The sequence below is a fragment of the Ischnura elegans genome, chromosome 12, assembly GCF_921293095.1.
Source record: "Ischnura elegans chromosome 12, ioIscEleg1.1, whole genome shotgun sequence".
Lineage (NCBI taxonomy): Eukaryota > Metazoa > Arthropoda > Insecta > Odonata > Coenagrionidae > Ischnura > Ischnura elegans.
The window spans coordinates 49,267,788-49,291,149 of NC_060257.1; positions in this window are offsets into that span (position 1 = coordinate 49,267,788).

The window sequence follows — 23,362 nt, forward strand, 5'->3', positions numbered from 1 at the left end:
ACTGTATTAAAAAAACACTGATTGTAGAATACTGAAGCCTAAAGTTTAAAAGTAAAATTCTTCACTTAATTTATATCTTTTTCTATCTCTAAGAAAAGTTTCCGTCACTGCTCATTTACGAAACGAAAAAGGGTAAAATTGTTCTGAAAAACTTTACTGGAGAAATTAACTTGGTAGGAAATGGCGACAACTTGATGACAAATAGGCAGCATACAACATAGGCGGGCAGCATAATCGCTGCAAAATATCATTCATAATTTTCTTTTTAATCAGATAAAATTGATCTATTTAAGAAATTACGTATATGGAACCTTAGATTATTACGATAGTTCTCATTCCAAAGGTTAATAATGTTGAGCAGTTACGGACCTGTAAAGGAAACCATATAGCACTAGGAATTACATTCACCAGTGATTCTGATTGGAGTTCCTACCGCGGTAACTACGCATGATTCCCGTCGCACGGTCATTTAAATTAGAAATTGTTGCAAAAAAATGCTCAAATTCAACAGCTGGTACCTCTTAACATAAATTTCAAAAATAAAAAAACTTTAAAAGAAAAAACGGCTTTGCGGAGGATAAAAAATTTCGGCCACGGGATGGACTTGAACGCGGGCGCCTCCTGTCATCAGCTCGACTGTTTTTCAACTGAGCTATTACTAGCTCAAGGTCACGGAGTGGTAATTTTGTGTTTTTGTTATTATTGTAACACTGAGCTCCTTCATGTGCTTCTCCTACGGCTTCTCACTTGAACGAATTTGATCAAAATAATCACTTTCTCGGTATATTAGTCTTTTATTCGTTTACGTGATTATAACTTGAGCACGGAGGCTTTCGCTTACTCTATGTTTCGGCTGGTTAGTATATACAATAGGAATATAATGATGTTGTCGCCTGCGACTTCGGTATGGTGTCGTCTTTTTAAGTTATTATTATTTGTTATTATGTTTCAAACTCGGTACTTGTATTTCTAATGAAGCAAGCGTATACATTCATTACAAACAGAAATTCTGTTAGGATTTGCTTACGTCCTTCTTACTCGACTTGATAGGTTTTATGACATGATCTGCAGTTCCACTGATGCCTTAAACATAAAACGTATGGCCAACAAACACATTTCCTAATACAATGTAACCTATTTAATGCAAGTAGATAATTCAATTAATAATGCTAAGTAAGTATCCTACATTATCCCGAATTCATCAGTGTATATGTAAATGATTGCATCTAAATAGGATAACTTAATCACCAACGCCATAGCAGCTTAGAGTTATTATTCGCATTCACACTAATTCAGAGGTAGAACATATTATCAAACAATACCTGTTGAAATCCGACAATCATTAAAAATGGGACTTTAAGCTGGAATTAAGTTTTCCTCGTCATACTTTGAATAAGTGGAAAGGAATACATCTTTACCGTTTGGCGGACGTCGGAGAACTCTGTTATTACTTACGCAACGATTAATGCCGATCAGCTTAACTAATTCATATTTTACGTGTTTGCTCAGATATTTATACGATGAAACCCTGGGAATTTCAAAGCTGCCTCGTATCATATGTCGTAGATATTGTATTAAAACATCAACCCGAGTCGATAGATGTAAACAAAAGTCTGCCATGTTCACAGTGAACGACTCGTGATTTCCAGCTCTCTGAAAAGAGCTGAGATCACTCAAAAAGAGCCAAGCAACCAACTTTTTAAAATCTCTCCGAGGAATTACCTTCGATCTTTCCTACTGCATTAAATGCTACAATGTGTTCGGGGGAATATCATGAACATTAATTTCACTTTAATGGAAGCGGTCAAATCCCGAGACTGAAAAGGATGACAAAATACCTCACCCACCCAATGACCCGTTCTCCATGCATTGAACCATGAAGACTAGTATTGGGTTATTGCATACACCCGAAAACCATACAATTTCCGGGCACAATCTTTGTGGAGCGAAAGTGGCGCCGCTCGATTTGTTGCAAGACTTTTGCAAATGATAGTACATGACGACACTACGTGATTAGCCTTGAGAATATGTAACGTGATGGAGCCCGAAACGTCGACCGCCTTAGATTTTCATACCCGCGCGGAAACCCGATAAAAGGTTATTCATAGAACAAAATTTGACATGAATGTAACTGATGCATTTGTTTCTTACGCTGACAATGTGAAGAATGCTATTGACTCTCCAGTGGCAATAACTAATGATAAAGTAAATGTCATGTTGAATTAACGAAGAATAAAGTAAATGTATCTCGGAGTGATAAGTCTCTTTGGGGCGTTACCGGCACGAAAGCTTTTTTATATAAGCTCTGTAAGTGGTTATTTATTAACCCATTTTACTCAAATATTCACTTGTGAGTCAATGAAGTTATTGTAATGACATTGGTACTGCTCCAAAAATAAATTTGTTAGGGGGGCTACTTGGTGTATGTATCGGCTTTTGGAGTCTCATTCTCATAAATAGTCGATTGCAGAGATATATTTGTTGGTTCTGATAGAAAATTTTGCTGAAGAAATGGGGATATGATTTTATTACTTTGATGGATAAAATGTTAATATCATATTTTTTCATTCAACTCTCATACCTGAATACGATGTCTATTTCATCGCATGATTTTCTCAAAAATCTTTAATTTACATATTTATTCGAATATATATATTATTATGATCGTTAGTTACTTATGTTATTTACAAAAGTTAATTAATAATACTATATATATTATTAAGTAACACTAGGTAATGAATTTTAACCGCTGAAATAAATATTTGAGTCATCTTTCCATAGTTAGGATTTCCGTGAATTTTTTTGCATACTGTGTATAGCTATATCTATTCTTATCTTTAAGATGTAAACTTTAGAATAGCCCTATAATTTGTACATGCCCCTTTATGGATGACAGCGAAATGTTTTTTACAATGAGGAGATTATCTGGTCTAAAAGAAATCTTCTTTGCCGTACGAGATAGCTGGTACTGAGTTAAGTTGGCAATTTTTTTTCATGTCAGTGGGTGAAATGAGACATGTAAAAATGTGCATTTAATGTACTGCTCAGAAGAATATTCGAAACCCCTGAATCATCAATGAAAATTTTTTGATAACATGGCTTCTGCGGATATCAAAACCTCCAATGCAAGTATTACAAGTGTCGTTTTTCATTATTCTTTAAGATAACTATTTTAAGACATGACCATAATAAAGAGGTTTTCATTCACATAATACAGCCACTGGTGTAAGAAATGAAAATAATTATTCACAGTGAGTGGACACTTCAATAATACTTTCATATTTATTCAATATTCATGAGTCGATTGGAGGGGTTTTTCCAAAGATATGACTTGATTTAATATTAATATTTGCTTTGTATTGCTAGTATCCCGAAAAGCCTAGCCTTAGCTCCTTTTTATTTATGTATCGAATGTAATGGAATATGAAAAATTATAGCTTCATTGCCAATTCGACATTTTTATTTCTTGGAAAAAAATATTTTCCTTTGGTTAGGCTTACACCATAACAAGAACTTTTTCAATAAATTTGATTTTCAAAATAGTAACATGGAGTTATTATTTATTGTAAGCGACTGATCTGAAACTATCTAAGGTTGCTTAGGAATTTCGATGAAGATGGCAAATTCCGTCGCGTCGTTGCTTTGACGAATATCCGAACCCCTGTAGTTAATCTATAATTATTAGGAGAGTAAAGCTGCCAATCATTGCGGCTTATATGTATTGTTCAACTAGTGAAAACATCTATGTAAATGACTGGCAGGTAGAAGGTCAGGGGAAATAAATGTACCTCACAAATATTAGAAAATAGAGTTTTTATCAGAATATCATCAACGTTCTCATCTTCCATTTACCAATTCCATCTGCGTATCAACTCGAAAGTGGATTTGGATATTTGGATAGTAGACCTCACCCTCAGCCACTCACGCATAATTAGCGTATTTTCAGAGGATGCTCCTTACGTTTGAACGTTTCTCTTATTGAGATTTTTACATTACAGTTGAATGAAATACCAAGCCGAGATTTAACGGGCACCTTATAGTTATATACCAACCGTTAAACTCACTACCTTTCATCTCGCCGTGCATGTCATGTAAAGGTCAATGGGATGTCTTGGGTGTCATTTATGGGTGTTTGATTCTTAAAATGAAATAAGTGAGACAAAAATTGCAGCAGACAAGAAATTTTGAATGCATGCTAAACTGCATGATTTCAAAAGGAGATTTATTTAATTTGAACACATAACGAAAAAGTAGAAACATTTAAATTTGAATTTAAACATTTCAGAAGAATACGAAATTACAGAAACGTAGAAATTAGAATTTTGACATCATTGGTTTCATTTAACTGGAGGAAATGCATTCCCTGCTTTCGGATGAAATGAAACCATCATTCATGATGTGTTGGCTTGATATTGGCACATCATCTTCTAGGATTACGTTAGGTTCTTCTTGTAATATCACGGGTTTTCCCAAATTCTTCCAATTTTGGATGAGTACAAACAACTCTTCCATCTTGGAAGTCTTCCTTGTCGCCGCCTTTTCCGCTGGTATGGCGTCATACATGGCTTCGTCCAGGTTGTATCCTCCGTGCTTCTTGATGGTGAAGTGATGCACTTTCTCTGCATCTACGCTGGTGTCCTTTCTTCTCCGGTCGCCGATCACCGTCGTCAGCACCATCATGAGGGCACTGGATGCCAAAGCCATAGCATTAGAAGGCTGCAACCACTTCATCGCCTTCCGAATTCCCATGATGGAGTTCCTGACGTATGCCCTAGAAGTAAATAAAATGGAATAGAACGATAAGTAACCAGTTAAAGCAAATGACGATCTTAAAATGAAGTATTGTTTAAATTAGCCCGATAATATTTGTGGACCGAGAAAATATGTGTTAAATATTTATCGGGCTCCAACTTACTTCCTGCGTTGGTATTAGAGCAAAAGCTTTTTTCGCTGGGAAGAAATGGAATTCTTTTCTTTATATGTGTTCGCTGTGGTACTCCACACTCACACACGGTGATGGAAAATTTCCAACAAGTATTTTCCCAGTGCAGAATTACTTTATAATTCGCTTGCAATCTCAATGTACTGTTCCTCGCCAGTTCGCTTTCAAGTGAATGGAGTGAAGATTCCCAGAATGTATCTTAGTAACGAGCTCGGGTCATTGTTGTGGGTTTTAGCATGGGCTTTAAACCTAATCGGGCATTATATCTGTGTTGTATAACCCTTTAGGCCTGTCTTTTGTATCGAATTTAAAATAATAATAGTAAACATTTTTATGTAAAAATTTGATACATCATGTCGTATACGCCCCGAACTAGAATAGAAAATAACCTTTCATTTCTAATTTTTTAATTTGTATTTTCTGTAAAAAATTGGCGTTCAAATTTTTATATTCCGCATTTTGAGTCCTGGCGATTGATTATTTGATGAATATACTTCTTGGTTCACGCCTACCTTAAGCAACGAATTTAAAAAATTTCCCTTCGGAGTTAAGTAAACTACTTTTACTTACCATGATGAGTGCCACAGAAAAACGATTTACCATTGACGTTAAGGATATAGAGATATATATTTCCATTCATTTCAATTGTGTAGCATCACGTTCGAAGAATTGATACGAATATACGGCACACTATTATCTCGTTATTTACCAAGGGTAAAGATTCCTCGTGTTTCTAATTTCCGTGATGGTTTTTTACCGAGGCCGGCAGTGTTGTCTATATTTCTGTTACTCGTAATACTACTTCTTGAAATTATTTTTCAATATAAATTTCTGAATTTTACTGTTATATCCGTCTAGACGAGTGTTTTGCTATTTTTTTAAAGTCAGGAATGTAAAACCGTACCGAAAATAGGGATAAGTCTGGGAATGGAAAATGAGAAGAAGAATCTGAGTGTTTCCCAGCAAATTATTTTTTTATTTATTGACACACCACCGAATACAGCTCTAATTGGTCTTTACATGGGGGTTTTCTGGCATTAAATTATTTAACATACAAGAACATCCATGCTCTGAATAGGGTAAACCTACACAGGCGATACTCGAATTCGCGACCATCGGTTTGGCAGGTGAGGACTATAGGCCGCCGCCACCGAGGACTGTGACTTCAATTAATGGATGAATTATTCTTGGATATCCCACCGGGTTAGGGTCTGCGTTATAGTAAATACAATTAAAAATGAAGAATTCATTCTTGGTATTAAGTCTACTTTTCCTACATGACTTCATATGATCCGAGCACGTCTCTCAGGCAACCAATCAATAGGAAAATCCGAACTCGGTGTACAAATCATTCGAGGTTATCACGTTCGATCTCATTAGTTTTGTTTCTTTCGCTGTCGAGATACCTAATGTAATCAACCTTGAGAACGAGAACTAGCCTTTCGAGAAGTTGGATCACCCTAATTTTCTGCATAGAGAAATTTCAACGGTGCACTTCGACTCCAGTCCAGCCTCTAATCTCATCTCAGCGTGCTGAACCCTCCTTTGGAAAAATAGACAAGGACTTGTGGAGTGGGAAAACCCCCTCTCCTAACCAAGCAAATACGCTTTTATTAGCATGTACTCGAGATGAACAATGTGTCCTCGCATAGACCTCAAGGCTTAAGGCTTTTATGAACTTAAATGGCCTTTCATCTCTCATTTTCACGTTCAGGTTACCCCACAAACACCTCCGTACTTTCACGGGGTTGCCTACGATCCTCAGCTTCTCCTGTTCCGACCACTACGCTACCTTGCTGCAAGCAAACGGACGTTTGAGGCATCGGGAAGGGGGATGGGGAGGTTGTTTGGACTTATGGGGAAGTGGTGGGGGTGTAACCATGGACTACCCGATTCCAGCAGACACAGTCGGATGTGCTGAGAGAAAAAAAACTCACGGGCTGCCCTCCCCTACTTTGAGTGCCTACCCTCTCCCCTTCCTTTCCTTCACTTCCCCTCCCTCGCTTTGAGCATAACCTTCCCCTCTCTCGCTTCGAGCATACCCACACCATTCTCACACTCTTTCAGAGTGTTTACCCCTCCTCCCTTAAACTTCTTCCCCTCATTTTCAAAAGCGCGCCCTCCGTGCTATGGGCGTCCGGAGTTTCTCTGGGAGTGTGGGTGAGGATGGTGAGGAGTGGTGGTACCTCAGGTAGTCATTCTATGTGAAACCGGCCTTCGCCACAACAGGGCCCCATAGAACAGCTCCATCCCCAACCCCTCCCCTACCTCGATAATACCTTTCTGTAGACCGGCTCGCCCCTTTCACTGAGGCACACCGGTGCTCTGGGATTCCATCGCTTTCCTGAGGCCGGTTACCTGGGTTGCCGTGTTTCGGCACCATAAACAAGGCCCTGAACCAACGTCTTGGGGGTTAGGTAGGGTGGAGTATTTTGAACCCACCCCTCCCTAGGGTCTCATTGCATAGTGTTACAAGAGTTGGCGTACCGGTAGTCCCCGCCTTCGTGTGTGTGTAAATATACTTTTTTCATCGTCGAAATTCAAAACTCCTTGGAAGACACCGCGCGTCGACGCGTGCCTTGAGGAAGAAACACCTGTGGAATTTCATCGTGCCGCTCGGCCTTCTTTCGAGGAAGTCTTGTGGTGGATTGTGTTACGGCCGGCAAACCGTTTGCGGAGGGAACATTCTCATTTCTCCTCGCTAATCGTGGGTGGAACTCGATACAGTGATCGCATGGAGCTGACGCAAGAGAAATCCTAGTGTCGTCTTGTAGGGATTCCTTTCCCAGCTTGCGTTATCTGCCGAAAAAAAGAGGGTGGTAGACTCGTCTTTGGCATCTGTGTTGGGACAGCTGCTGGTATCCGTCTGTGATGGAATGGAGTAAAAAGGTCCATGCTTCCGGCTGCCAACCCTCCGATACTTCATTGAGTCTCTTCCATCCGTGTTGAACCTCTTGTGGATGTTTGACCCGTGTGACAGGCGCAGAGATTGTGCTTTCGCGTGGGAATTCTTTTGGTAAGGTTGCCTGTTCCGAATCGTTGGGAATTGCTACCTTTTTGCTGTTGCGGCGTGTTGCTTTAGCGCCGCACGTGACTTGTGAATACTTCGAATTTTTGCGAAGAAAGAGACACGACTATCACAAAATCGTGAATGAAAAAAATGAACGCAATGTTTACATTACGCAAACTTGGGCGACTCATGTTTTGCTTCGGTGGGAAGCATTGGTAGTGTGTAGGAATGCTGGACATAGGCGTGAATTCACACGTAATAAAAGTCGCTGTACTCGTCTATTAAGGTTCCATTGTCGAATTTAAGGTGTATTTGTGATGTAATTAGTAAATATTACTTTCTTAGTGCGAATAGCGATCGCCTACGGTGTCGGTTCTTGATTCGCGGCGCGATTCCGAAGTGTGGGTGAGAGTGTTTTGAATATTGGAGGGCCTCAGCTCGTCCAGAGGTGGCGGACAGGTTCCTCAGTGGAATTTCGTGGCGTGACCTTGAGGAAGTGCCTTCCCGCGTGGTCCAGAGAGGACGCTGTGCATTAATTCGATCTTTTGAATCCCCAACGTTCCTCACTAAAGAAGTCCGTGTACGAACAAAAACACCTTTAGAACTGTTGGCGACGGATGCCATTGGCAGTTTGTGACTTGGACATCAGTTTTAGGGGTATGCTGAACGTTCTGCTTTTCAACCTTCTGATATGGTGATCGCCCGGCGCGAATATTTGAGAGGATACGTTTGGGACCCCAGTGGGTGTGGCCTATAACGAACCTTCGGTGAGTACATTTTTTTACATTGCTCAGCATTTTTTGCGTTCCTCTGCGGTTGTGGTTAGCATGGAAACAATAGAATAGTGGCCCGGTAACTCCTCAACCATCTCTTTCCATGTTAGGGCATACCGGCTCACATTATTTTTTTAATTCCTAATTTATTCTCAAGGCCGCAGCTATGACACTTTTCGAGGGGGCCTCGAGGAGGGAAGATAAGATTTGAGGGGGTACTCATGAGACTACCTATCAAATATCTCTGGCTACGGCCTTTTGTAATCTGGGTATCAGGAAGGTATGTCCTTTATTGAGAGGTGATGCCAAAAGGGAAAAATATTATAAAAATGATTATAAATATGTATATTTCACTGCCCAAAAATTACACCGAAATACACAGTAAACCAGTGAAATTATGCCCCCCAGAAGATGTAGGGGTTGACATAGTGCTGACCATCTTCATAGCCATCTTGTTTAGGGGATGCCTTTCAATAAACATTAGGCAATGCTCGGCATTACATTTTACAAATAAGATTTAAACAAAAGTAGCTCATCTATGTCTCATCATCGTAACATTTTTCCATGTATTATAAATAAAAGTATGTGAAAAAACTTGGAAACCATGAAAAAATAGAATGAGATACGATAGTAGGAAATTATTATAAAAGCAAATTATAATCAAATAAAATTTGTATAAAAATAGAAGAGTCTAAGCAATTAAAATAATCAGTGGAACCCTTGTCTTCAGGAAAATCAAGTCATTGTCTCAAATAGAAATTCAACATCCTGATGAAGAAACAACCAGCCTCTCAGGTTATTAATAAATGCGGGTTGACTAACATCAGCAGGGTTAACAGCCTTTTACTAATGTATTTTCCATTGTTTCTTATGAACTAAGCACGTAGTTTATGACATATGTTATGCGATTTACGCGACCATACAAGGGTGGAATGACAACTAAAAATAAAGAAAATGTATGATCTTTTACACTCCTCAGTCCGTCATAATCGCTCAGTGGTGTGGGTAATCAAGGTTGCCATGTCTTAAACGTTACTACTTTTGTTAAAAAGTACTCAATCTAAAGACAAAATCACTTAGGCACATCCTCTAGAATTTCGGACTGTTTTCAAAGCATAGGTTGGACATATTTTCATAAGACTGTCATGATGATACAACAGCGATTTCACTAATAACATTTTAACGATTTTAGATTCAGTAGTTGACGAAAATATTTACTTTCTTGAGGATAAATCCTGTTATGTTAATGTACTTCTATGTAAAATCGTACCTCATAACAATAAGCTATTAAGATAAATTTATTATTCCCACACTTCGTCAATAATGTTATAATTTTATGGAAATGGTAACTACTTAACTTGAGATATGAAGTGAAACACTTTGCACTTTCCACATGCACTTTTCAAGACTATAATGCTGCACTGCAGCGAAACATGTCGACTCTAGTGTAATAAATTTTTTTTTAATGTGGAAAGTGCAAAGTGTTTCACTTCATATCTCATAATGGATCTCCACAAAGCATCTGCCTCATCCATCCAATTACTTAACTTGAGCTGGTATTATGGATAATTTAATTGCTTAATAAAGCAGTTGTTGCATTATTTTCTTGTGATTTAATGAATAAAATTGGGCGTTATAAAGGAAGGTAGGAAAATAATATGTTTTTATCTCAGACATAATGTTTTGTGCATTGACGTTTCTTCCTGCAATTGATGTTGGGTTTCCGAACGAATTCTCAATATTGTTTATAGACGTTAGAGAGTATTATTTAGTAAGTGTATGTTGAAGTTAAGAGATTGTGTTTAGATCACAATCTGTATACCCATGTATGATTTCTCTTACTAATCTTTTTTTTTTGACTAGCGGAAATCGCGATGAAGTGTATTATTATTTAAGGGAAATTACAAACCTCTGCCTCCTTTTTAGTGGATCCAACTAGCCGAAAGTGAACCCCAAAATAGTTGCTCATCCATGACGGAGATGTAATTTCACGCATTGTGATGTTGAAAGCTATTTTTCGGCCTCATTCACTCCCCTCAAATTTTCCAAATGAAATACCCGCTTAAAAACTATGGAGAGAAAGTCGTGTGTTATTAATTGAAACTTAAAAACGGAGTACAGAACGTGTACAGACAACGAGAACTAGCAGCCAGGTACGATAAAAGCCGTTACGATAGTCTTCTTGATCTTACTGACCTCTTAGAATAAATCGAATGGGAATCCCTGTCAAACCGTGGATTGAAAACTAGGCCAAATCTATTGTGTAAATTCAAGAGTAGTTCATTTTGCGACGAAATTAATCATATGTTATTGTTAGTAAAGCCAACATTCTACTAGATGGATACAACATCAGATAATAAAAATGAAATAAGATAGATAGACTGTAGAATAGATAGATTTAGAAAGTTGTTTTTGTCGCGATCGATAAGAGGCTATAATGGCAGTGTTAGGACTTAGAAATGGGTTAGTTGACTATTAGTGTGGCTTCCAAACTGATGTATTCCTTAATTCATGTTTCTGAATTTTTCTAATATTTCTTATAGTGTGTTTAGCAAAGTATGTGTAATATGTATGTGTTTGGTGTACCTGTGGTGATCCTATTGCATGCTGGCGATTGATCATCCCCTGCCAAACACCCTACCGGTGGCTCGCAGGGTATTATGTAGATGTGGATGTTGCGGTATGATACTTCGCGCAGGATTATGGCTTAGAAAGAATATCTTTATTTTAATACAATAAGTACAGTAAAACAGTAAATAACTTCTGCTATCTATTATTTGATGGTATTCCGTTTCATTAATTTAATAGAAAATTCAATTACAATATCAATTTGGGAAATGGAATACACCAGATAAGAGAATACTGAGTTTCATTCATACTAATGCCTGATGAGTACGATAATCTTTGAAACCTTGATCGTGTGTTTTTATATTTTACGATATAATTGTATTTTTTTATTTGACTATTTTATTTATCGATGAAGGCCAGGAGGCGGGTAATTTTCACGGCTGATTTTCAAGCAGAAACTGATATCGTTGATGGGAATCGAAAAGTCCAGTACTGAAACCTCATTCGTTGATTGTATCGATGTCGGAAAATCTCTCATTAGTTAAGAACCGTCAATTACCCTTATTTGTTTATAATATTGGTCATCAGCAGTAATTGCTTTCTTAAATTTTCTACTGGCTACCATAAACTGTTGAAAATTGACTGACACGACGCTGAAAGTCGGTGAAAATTCGAGATCAATGAGCAGTTCGTCAACATCGGGAAACAGCAGTCATTGTCAATCAAAAATTTAGTTATATTATCGCTTATGCTTACTGTCAATATTAAATTTCAATTGTCCATTCATCCATCTTCTCTATCTAGTTTCAAAGAAAAGCTTTTTAAAGATTACTTCAGCGAGAACTAGCGTCGGTGAATCATATTTATTTTTATGGTGTGCTCTCACAACTTATCTGAAGTTTTTTTTTCATTTTCCTCTTCCTCTTGTTCGTTTCTATATATTCTCATTGTTTACCTGGGGTAATTTTTGCTTAAGCTTATTTTTTATTTTTGTTGCAAATCTTAGTTTTCGTTGTTTGAGCAGAAATTGTCTGTGTGTGTTTGTATTTGTTCTTATTGGGAAAACATCAGGGTATAAACTTTCATTCATTCATAATCGGGGTCCTTGGCCACCAATGTTGGTTTCGAATAATTATACAAAAAAAATTGAAATCTTTTCATTAACAGAACAATCATCCTGTTAATGTGTATGAACTATTAAGCTGGATTTACCGCCATAATTGATTTACACGTGTTTGCGCCGAAATTCGAGCGTGAAAAATTCGCTCGCTTTTGAATGAAGGTCGTCTGCGGCGAAGCAGAAAATTGAGAGGGAAAACGCGATCGACCTAATGATGCGGACGAAAACAAATGAAGGGGAGGAATGTGCTCCCTATTTTCCGCGCGCGCATTTCGGTGCTCACTCATTGAGAACTAATGAAGGTACGCTGAATTTTATTCAATCAGATTTTACAGTTATGTTCTTCATCTATAGTTATATTGGCTTAATTTTGCCGATCCCCCTACTAATCCTGGATGCAAGGGTGTTTATACCTTCATGTAGTATTTACAAAATGGAATTTTTTAGACCATCGATTTCCATAGTTTTTAGTTAAATGAAGCATTGACGTATTATCTCCGAATTTGTTTGAATGCAAATATTTCGTTGTTACAAAAACAGTTTTTTTTACAGCTATTGATAATGTTGTTGTGACAAAGAAACGCGTCCTACTGAAATAAATTCTGTGGAAATTCTGCAATCTTTCATTTCGCTAATGGTAATAACTTGGAGTTCGATTTTTGTAGTGTAATTTTGTCGGTTACCATACGTGAGTTATTTAATTTTGTAAATTTGAGCGTGAAATCTTGCTTTAGTCAATTTTACTTTCTACGCTTTCTGGCTAATCTATTCTGCAGAATTGTTTTGGTTACAACTCGTAGATATGCGATGAGAAAAAATGTAATGCATGCACATTTGCTACGATATAAATTCTTTATGCTGAACCGTCGCAGATAAATAGATCAGACACATGAAAATCGCACAAAAATATTCTCAAAATTTACCCTGCCTTCCTAGTATGCCATTTTAATTTTGGATTCTTATCGTTGTCTGTTGATTCATGATAAAATTTCCACGTGCATAAATAATATTGTAATTCCAATATTGGTAAGCTGCAGCTTATATCTCTCACGAGCTAGTTTTTTTTTACCTCCTTGAGGCTTCTCTTCTCGGTATCCTTATTGATCTGGTGGTTGTCTTTCTCTAGGGACTTCCCATAAATTTCTCCCTCCGTTATGTATACCACGTAACTGCTGTCTCATTTCGTGGCCAATCCATTGTGTTATTCTTTTGCATAAAGGGATCCATAGAGTCATTTCTTCTCCCATTCTTATATATACCCCTTCAGTGCCGTAACTAGGAGTATGCTTTGGGGGGATCAGGGGGCTTTAGGGAGGGATGAGGGAGGTTAGTGGGGGCTACCCCCAGGAAACAGGGAGTTAGGGAAATATATTGAAAAATAACATGCCTGAAAATGCATTTTACATCATTGTGGCACTTAAAATTTAACTTTCAGCAGATGCAATCATTATATATCAAATCCAGGCAAGATTTTAAAATATTTTTTTGATTTCTCAGAGGCTTTGGGGGAGGATATATCCCCTCATCTCCCCCTCATAGTTACGCCACTGTACCAGTGGCGTTGCCAGGAATTTCGTTTGGGGGGTTCAAAACCAGGGAGGAAAATTTTTCAAAAAAAGGGTACTAAGTAAAGAGTTTTAAACTAATTTGAACACTTTTCATAATCTAAAAAACTTCATTTGTTAAAGAAATATTTTGTAAATTCATGATTTTTCAATATTTTTTATTCTTTTATGAAGGAAAATAATTGTTTTTTTTATATTTCGGGGGATGGGGGTGGTGTGGGGGGGGGGGGGGGGTCCGGGCCACCTGGACTCCTCCCTGCCTACGCCACTACATTGTACCCCTTCTTTCTCACCCCTATCCATCCATTTTATCTTCATCATCCTCCTCCAGCACCAGGTTTCGAAGTTCTCTGTTCTTTTCTGATCACTTTTTCCGATATCGCAAGAGTCCTTCCATAGAGTCCTTCTACCCACACCAATGTTTCTACGTAATATTTCCTGGTCTCTAGTCGCCGAGCTCGGTAGCACCATGACATTAACTCTTATATTTGGTTTTATTCCTATTTATTTTCATATTGTATTCCTGAAATACTTGAGATATTTGAGGCTTGATGTCCGACGTGCTACTTCACTCGCTCTAACCTCTCTCCCTTGAGGCGAATGTCAGCCACATCTTTCTCTCTTCAGCATGGAAGTATCTTGGTTTTTTCTTCCAGTTCATTTTCTTATTGCATTTATGGAATAGTTTTTCAATTTTTGTATTTGAATACTATTGATCTTATTCATTTCCTACGGTGATTGTAATGTTATCTGCGAATCGTTATATGCTTAATTCTTTTTGATTCACCTTGATCCCCATGGTTCCTTGTTCTTGTACGTCTTTTTATCGCTCCCTTCGTGCACGTATTGATTGCTGGTGATAGGCTACATTTATGCCGGACCCCTCTGTTAAATTTACTTCAATATATATTTCTTCTTCCTAACGTGCGTATATTACCCTCTTAAAATGTCTACAACAAACATGAAATAAGAAAATTCTAGCTTAAAAAATGCCAGTGTTTATGCATAAAATTATTTCGACGAAAATATAACCGAAAATAATATTGAAAATTGTAAAATTACAAAGTTAGGCAGGCCCACAGAGGGAGGGGGAATACTAGTGCAGAGTTTATTATTGAAATTGAAACTCGTGGGGCTCCCAAAACTTGAGAAGCTACAGAAATAAAAGTAATTTAATATATTGAAAGTGTCTGTAAAAGTGGACGAAGAGTGGTACTCGCTACAAACAGCCAACTAGAGAGACGCCCAATTCAGTAAATAATTCTCGAGCTGCCAGCCGTGTAAGAAAATTTATAGAAGACGTTTCATTGGAACACTCTTCCATCGTCCTCAAAGCAGTAGGCCTTCCTTCCTGGAGGCCTTCCTTCCTGCGTTATGTGCGCTCAATCTGAGGGACAATGTATTCTCCTTCTTTACGTTATCATTTTTACTCTGAGGACGAAGGAAGTGTGTTCCATTGATACGTCAGCTAAAAATTTTCTCACTCGGCTAGAAACGCGAGAATTATTTATTTATATAATCCGCTGAAAAAAATCTTATAATCCAAATCAAGTTTTCGGAAGGAGTCGTTTGTTTTCGGGGAATTTAGCTATTAGGTTTACGGGCGGGCGATCAAAAGTGCCATGGAATTTATTTATTCATTACCCACTGCCCCGTAAACAGCACATTGCGGCATTTATAACGGGATTTCAACATTAACGAAGCAAACACATATGCCCTGGTTAGAGATCACCTACCCAGGCGGGATTCTATGGTTTTACCCATGACCTATGGATTGGCAGGCGAGGGGTTTACCCCACCGTCACCGAGGCTGGCAAAATAAACATTTCTAGCAAAATTTCCACCTTATTTAATATCATTCTCCGTGATTAGTGAGTCCGCGGACGTAATATGTGGTACATACATGTAATAAACTACGGGTTACTCCGGGCTCAAAAATTTCGGGAGACCTTACCTTATCATTTTTCTATGATTTATTTTGCTTACATAAGATTTATATTCGAAATGAAATTATTTTCATATGTTTGATTAAAACACTAAGTGAGTTTCGTTACGTATCAAGTTGAAGATGAGGGCTCATAATCCGCATACTTAATTTTCCCAATTATTAAAAAATAATAGTCGAAATTGTCCTTGAACTTCTACATGCAAAATTATGTAGCGATTCGGGCTTAATCGATGCCAAATATCTATCATACCAGGTTTTACGGCTATTTTTCGCATGGAGTGGGGCGTGCTGCAAACTCCATTTATTAAAAAAGATTCCATGTTAATTTGAAATGGGGATAATTACTATATGCTTAATAATTCTGCCTATCGTTCTTGATGGGCTTTTCGAGATCATTTTTTATGGCCATCTTTCCTACGACACAGGGGCGGATCCAGGATTTCTTTCTGGTAGGGGCACAAGTAAGGCCGTATCCAAGATTATGTTCTGGGGGGGGGGGGGGGCACAAGAATACCTTGTAATACAAAACAAACCAGGGATGCCGACTTACAAAAAATATTGGGGGGGCCCAAATCGGGGCTCTTGCCCCTAGGAAATTTTCTAAGTAGTGAGTTTTGAGTTTTTTAAGCATTTTAGAAGAGTCATATGATCAACATTAGAGCCCTGATAACTCGTATCTCGATATCTGGACACTCCGGGGAAAATCGACAAGCCTGACACATTTTTTCTTCACACCCATAATGAATTTTTGAGGGGGCTAGGGCCCCCTCAGGTCCCATGCAGTCGGTGACACTGAAACGAACGCAATGGTAATGGGGCCGTATTAAAAATGTTGCATATTTTTAAGGGTCTGGGGGGGGGGGGGGGGGGGGCACGTGCCCCCTCCAAGATCCGCCTATGCTACAACATGCTATTTCATATTAGTTCAGTCTTTTAATAACACTTTAAAGCTGTACACAAGCACAAAAAGTTTCTTCTGAGCGACAGAATTCTCGAGAGAATAATTGAAAATACGCCATTAAATCTTATCGTTTGACGGCTCACGGTTTTTAGCGTGGTGGCAGGATGTGACCTATGTATTTAATGGTGGAGAATTTTTCCAAGTTTTGATAGAGTGATGGTTTTTGTTTAGTAATTCATATAAATATATATAAGTATGCATTTTTTGAGATATCAGTAAAGCATAATTGAATTAACATTGCTATTTATTATTCAGTTAATTAGACACTATCCTGCACCAGTAGCGTATCTAGGAATACCTTTGGGGGAATGGGGAGGCCTGCTACATCTAGTGCAAATGATATTTAACTTTAAGCTGATCCAGTAATTATATGTCAAAACTAGACAGTAGTGTTAAATATTTTTTTAAATATCTCTGAGGCTTTGGAGGGGGATCTATCCCATCTCCCCCCCATAGTTACGCCACTTTCCTGTACAGTATTGAATTCGGTTAAAAGATTATGCAATGTCTGCTTCATTTAAATGAAGAAACATGCATTTTTAAGCCTAAGCACTTAAGATGGCTTCTAAGATGTCGTTTGCAGCCTTGTTTTAGGCTGTAAAACCATAACAGGCATCTGTAGAATCATTCCTATCCCTTTTGGTTAGCATATCTTTTCAAACGGCCTTAGTTCTCTCAAGACAGATGCTGCATGGCATTTTTCAGTGTCGGATTCCCTCGAGAAATTTAAATTATTTCGGTGGAATTAATTGTCCGTAAGAGAGAACGTTGGAAACTGTGAATTTTTTACTCGCTTCACTTATTCGGTATTCGTGCTCTTAAATTCTCCTCTTGTGTGAGTACTAATTGCCACTTAAGGCGACTTATCTCGCCTGCAGAAGAATATCCTAACCGTGAGGTTACGTGAGGCATTTGTCTCGACATTTGGCGGGACGATCAGTTACGCTAACTTGAACATAGGAACGTAAGCGGTTTTAAAAAGACAATATGGTATTGCCTTATCAAGCTTCCTCAACCGCGCGAAGACGGATATCTTCAGTGGCATCGGTTAATGTCGCTCTCGTGGGGACCACCGACGGTCAGCCGCGCTAATGAGGGTCCAACCTCGACTTCGAGCCTAATCCGACCCTTTTCGGGGACCCGAGCTCGCGAGGGATGGACCCAAAACACCGGGAGGGCCCCCACCCATCTGAACCACGTGTAGTACATTTTGCATTTTACAATTCTTTTAGTGCTATCTACAATTTATTGGCTTTATCGTCTTCTTGATCACACCAGGAATACGGGCGTTTTTTGATCGTCTTTCTACGATGATTTTTAAGAATTTTATCCAATCAGCGATAAAAGTCCCCTTCTGACTTGGCAACGCTGCATCCAGCAACTTGGGGGTGGGGTAGGAAAGGCCTCTCGCTCCACGCTGAACAATGGCATTCTCAATTCTGGGAAGTTCTGCGAGCCATTTCTAGGGTGTTTGGCAGGGGTGATCAATAACCAGCATGCATTTGGACTCCAACATGCAACAAATTATACTACTATATGCTGTTAGAAATAATCCGTAGTATGTTGGCGACCGTAAGATATGGTTAACTTCGTCAGAAAAGACACTGCTTTTGAATTTGTCTAAAAGATTTAGCCTATTTTCCAATCATGAGGGTCCCAAACACTGGCAGCGTATTCCAAATGTGGTCTAACGAGGGAAAAGTAGCTAATTTCTCTCACTTTGTCGTCGCACTGTCCTAATATTCCTTTAATAAAACCCATTTTACGATTACCTTGACCGGTTATTTCTCGAATATGTTTATTCCACGATAGATCATTATTGAGTCTAACTGCTAGATATTTCAGGGATTCAACAGTCTCTACTTGGCTCCCCCAATAATATAGCTGCGTTGTAGGACGTTATTCTTCTTCAAGAAATTCATTACGACGCATTTTTTCCAAATTTAATTCTACATCTACATTTACATTATACCCTGCGAGCCACCTCTAGGGTGTTTGGCAGGGGGTGATCAATCACCAGCATGCAGCATGCATTTGGACTCCCACATGCACACCACACCGTCCAAAAAACGTCCCGTATGATAACAAGCTATACTACTATATGCTGTTAGAAATAGAATATAGAATAGAAATTCAGAAACATGCATTAAGTTTTACATAGGTTAGTAGGCTACACTACAAGTCATGCAATCTATTTACGAGTTCTATTGCTGCCGTTATAATCTCTTATTGATCGTGGAAAAAATGACATTCGGAATCTGTCTGTTCTACAATCTATCTCTCTTATTTCATTTATATGATCTGATTTTCCGTAGTACGTTGGCGTCCGCAAGATATGGTTAACTTCGTCAGAAAAGACACTGCTCTTGAATTTATCTAAAAGGTTTATTCTATTTTTCAATCTACGGTCCGACAGGGATTCCCATCCGAGTTTATCTAAGAGGTCAGTTACACTAACAAGACTATCGTAACGACCTTTCACATACCTAACTTACACCATACTTCTAACTGCCAAGCATCGCACCACGCTTGGATAGCAGCAAGGTCATTCGTTAGTTCATCTATATATATATCTCTGCTGGGACGGATGATTTGTTACACGTCGTCTGAGGAAACATTTCCTCCAAATTTACTAATAAATTAATGCATATACTTCGATCTTCGCTCCCGTAAAGAATGAGTAACCCTGTTAAGCCTTGAGATTTTGCTGCTATAGGCAGCGATGAAGCACGGAGGAATTGCACTTCATTGCATGAAAAACAAAAGCATTCCATAGAACCTTCACCCTCATACGACGAAAAAATGCACAGAATAACACTTTCTAAGGGGTGCTAATATTACCCTAATGAGAGAAAAACCAGGAATAGTAAAGGACACAAATTAATGGGAAAAGGAATTAGAAAACATTGATTCATCACCAGCGCTGGATTGGCCATAACTTTGTGGAATTCCGTATTTTTTCCAATCTACATCTACATTGACATAATACCCTACGAGCCACCTCTAGGGTGTTTGGCAGGGGGTCATCAATCACCAGCATGCAGCATGCATTTGGACTCCCACATGCACACCACACCGTCCAAAAAACGTCCCGTATAATAACAAACTATACCACTATATGCTGTTAGAAATAATAATTGAATTAAGAAACATGCATTAAGTTTTACATAGGTTAGTAGGCTACACTACAAGTCATGAAATCTATTTACGAGTTCTATTACTGCCGTTATAATCTCTTATTGATCGTGGAAAAAAAGACATTCGGAATCTGTCTGTTCTGCAATCTATCTCTCTTATCTTATTTATATGATCTGATCTTCCGTAGTATGTTGGCGTCCGTTAGATATGGTTAACTTCGTCAGAAAAGACACTGCTTTTGAATTTGTCTAAAAGATTTAGCCTATTTTCCAATCATGAGGGTCCCAAACACTGGCAGCGTATTCCAAATGTGGTCTAACGAGGGAAAAGTAGCTAATTTCTCTCACTTTGTCGTCGCACTTTCCTAATATTCCTTTAACATAACCCATTTTACGATTACCTTGACCGGTTATTTCTCGAATATGTTTATTCCTCGATAGATCATTATTGAGTCTAACTGCTAGATATTTCAGGGATTCAACAGTCTCTACTTGGCTCCCCCAATAATATAGCTACGTTGTAGGAAGTTATTCTTCTTCCAGAAATTCATTACCGTAAACCGGGACAACTTTGCCACTTTTTTTTTCTTTTTCAACCGCATTCTTGTAAGTTCATGTACGGAAATGGTTTAAAACCATTTTAAGCCATTATTCTTGGTCTCTACTTTCAAAATTTGTGCAAAAATGACAACTTAAGTAAAAGTTTATATGTTAAAAAAATTGAAAATGTAGTTAGCAAAGATTCTATGGATCTGGGGCAACTTTGCCAACGGAGTTATATCCAGCGGAAACCTCAATAAAACAACGGAAAAATAATGTTTATTTAGAAAACTCTTAAATATAGAATGGTACTCCAAGATACCCAATGCATTGAACGTGGAATGCTATTGTCATTCCCCTAATTTTTCTCCTTTTGGCAAGTCCCTCCAACAAGATTTTGTGTGGAGGTGCTTGGAAGTGACCAGGTGTGATTTGTCCATGGTTTCTCCAGGGGCCACATTAATTTTCCGTCTTCTTCTCTATGGCGAACTTTTGTTTGATTGTGACGACAGGATTGAAGACAGTTCAAAAATGAATCACTTACTCTTGTAGGAGTGTCATTACGATCAGTTTTCTATGCATCCGGAATTCAAGACCAAACTTCTCCGGGATTGTGTGGCACGATGTCACATTTCTCGAACCCTGATATCATGTTTGAGTTCATTTTACTTTCTTCAACCAAAGCACTGAGAATTTTTGCCAAAAGTGTTGGAAATACATTCTTTTCGATGGTTTTATAACTATTAAAGTTCCACAATTATGGTCTGTCAGTATGGCTCTCCATTTGTTTTTTACAAGGAGCGAAGACCGAAAAATCAAAGGGTTTGACATAAATGATTGGACGATGGCGTAAGAACACAAAACGAATCAATCGTCAACCAATGGCATTAAAAGGCATTCCCCAGTCAGCACAAACTAGCACATGTTCGAGTATCTCTTCTTCCTTACCCTTGCTCAATGCCGTATGGCGCCCTGGATTCTTTGTATGGTGACACTTCACCTTACTTTCAATTGTCCTATGCGGAATATTGTACTTTTGGGCTGCTTTTCCACTGCTCAATTCATTACAAATCACTGCGGAGACAGCAAGTGGCAGCGTACTGTCATCATAATTTCGATACCTTCGGCCTCCCAACTTGGTATTAAAGCGTCTTGGCATTTGAAAGGCCTATAAAACGAATATGAAAAACGCACCCTTAGGAAAAAGTGTACTGGTAGTGGAGAAATAACAATATTGTCGGTTGGCAAAGTTGTCCCATTTCCACCAAGTTTCCTGGTGCAACATTGCCAAGTTAAATTATTAAATCTAAATACAACAAATATTTTACCATTTAAAGCGATTCTGAAAGTAAATTATATGCTCTATTGAACGATACCAGAAGTTTTTACTTACATTTGAGTAAATGGGAAGGGCGAGACACTTAAATAGACTACCAAAAATATTCAGTTTGGCCCTACAAAAACAAAACACTAATAAAGACCTGAAAACAACTTGTAAGACTACAAGTGTGTGGAAAGGCTATCACTCAATATCTTGTCTGAGTGATGAAAACATAGGCCCTCTCTCGGATAATTAGGAAACTTAGTAGGGCACCAAACATAATATTTTTCAAAACCTGGCAAAGTTGCCCCACTTGGCAAAGCTGTCCCTGTTTACGGTACGACGCATTTTTTTCAAATGTAATTCTAACTGCCAAGCATCGCACAACGCTTGGATAGCAGCAAGGTCATTCGTTAGTTCATCTATATCTCTGCTGGAACGGATGATTTGTTACACGTCGTCTGAGGAAACATTTCCTCCAAATTTACTAATAAAATTATGCATATACTTCGATCTACGCTCCCGTAAAGAATGAGCAACCCTGTTAAGCCTTGAGATTTTGCAGCTATAGGCAGCGATGAAGCACGGAGGAATTGTACTTCCTTGAATGAAAAACAAGATCATTCCATAGAACCTTAACCCTCATACGACGAAAAAATGAACAGTATAACACTTTCTAAGGAGTGCTAATATTACTCTAATGAGAGAAAAATCAGGAATAGTAAAGGACACAAATTAATGGGAAAAGGAATTAGAAAACATTGATTCATCATCAGCTTTAAAAAAAATAAGTGCTCTAACGAAGTGTGGACTAGCGTTCATTAAAGTCCTTAATGGTTTGGGTGAAAAACGAATTCCCATATCTATCCGTTCGGCAAAACATCTCTCTTAATTTATCGCTTCTGTCGGACCTGGAAATATAGTGTGGCTCCAATATTATGTTCTCTGTGTCGCTCTTAAAGACATCCATTCTCAATTTCTCAAGCAATCTAAGCCTAGCGCGCAGCCTACTAGTGGGAGGGATAAAGTGGAGGGAGGGAAAATTGCTTATGTAAGGCAAATAGTAAAATTGGAGGCAAGGAACAGCCATCTAATCACAGACGCTTGACTTCTTTTGAAATTATGATTCAACTGACGTTTTATGCTTATAGTTACTAGCTGTGTTGATTCTGATTTGCTTTTGTCGAATAGGCTATTCACAGGCATTTGTTAAAAGAATACTAGGGAAGTGCGACGACAAAGTGAGAGAAATTAGCTACTTTCCCTCGTTAGACCACATTTGGAATACGCTGCCAGTGTTTGGGACCCTCATGATTGGAAAATAGGCTAAATCTTTTAGACAAATTCAAAAGCAGTGTCTTTTCTGACGAAGTTAACCATATCTAACGGACGCCAACATACTACGGAAGATCAGATCATATAAATAAGATAAGAGAGATAGATTGCAGAACAGACAGATTCCGAATGTCTTTTTTTC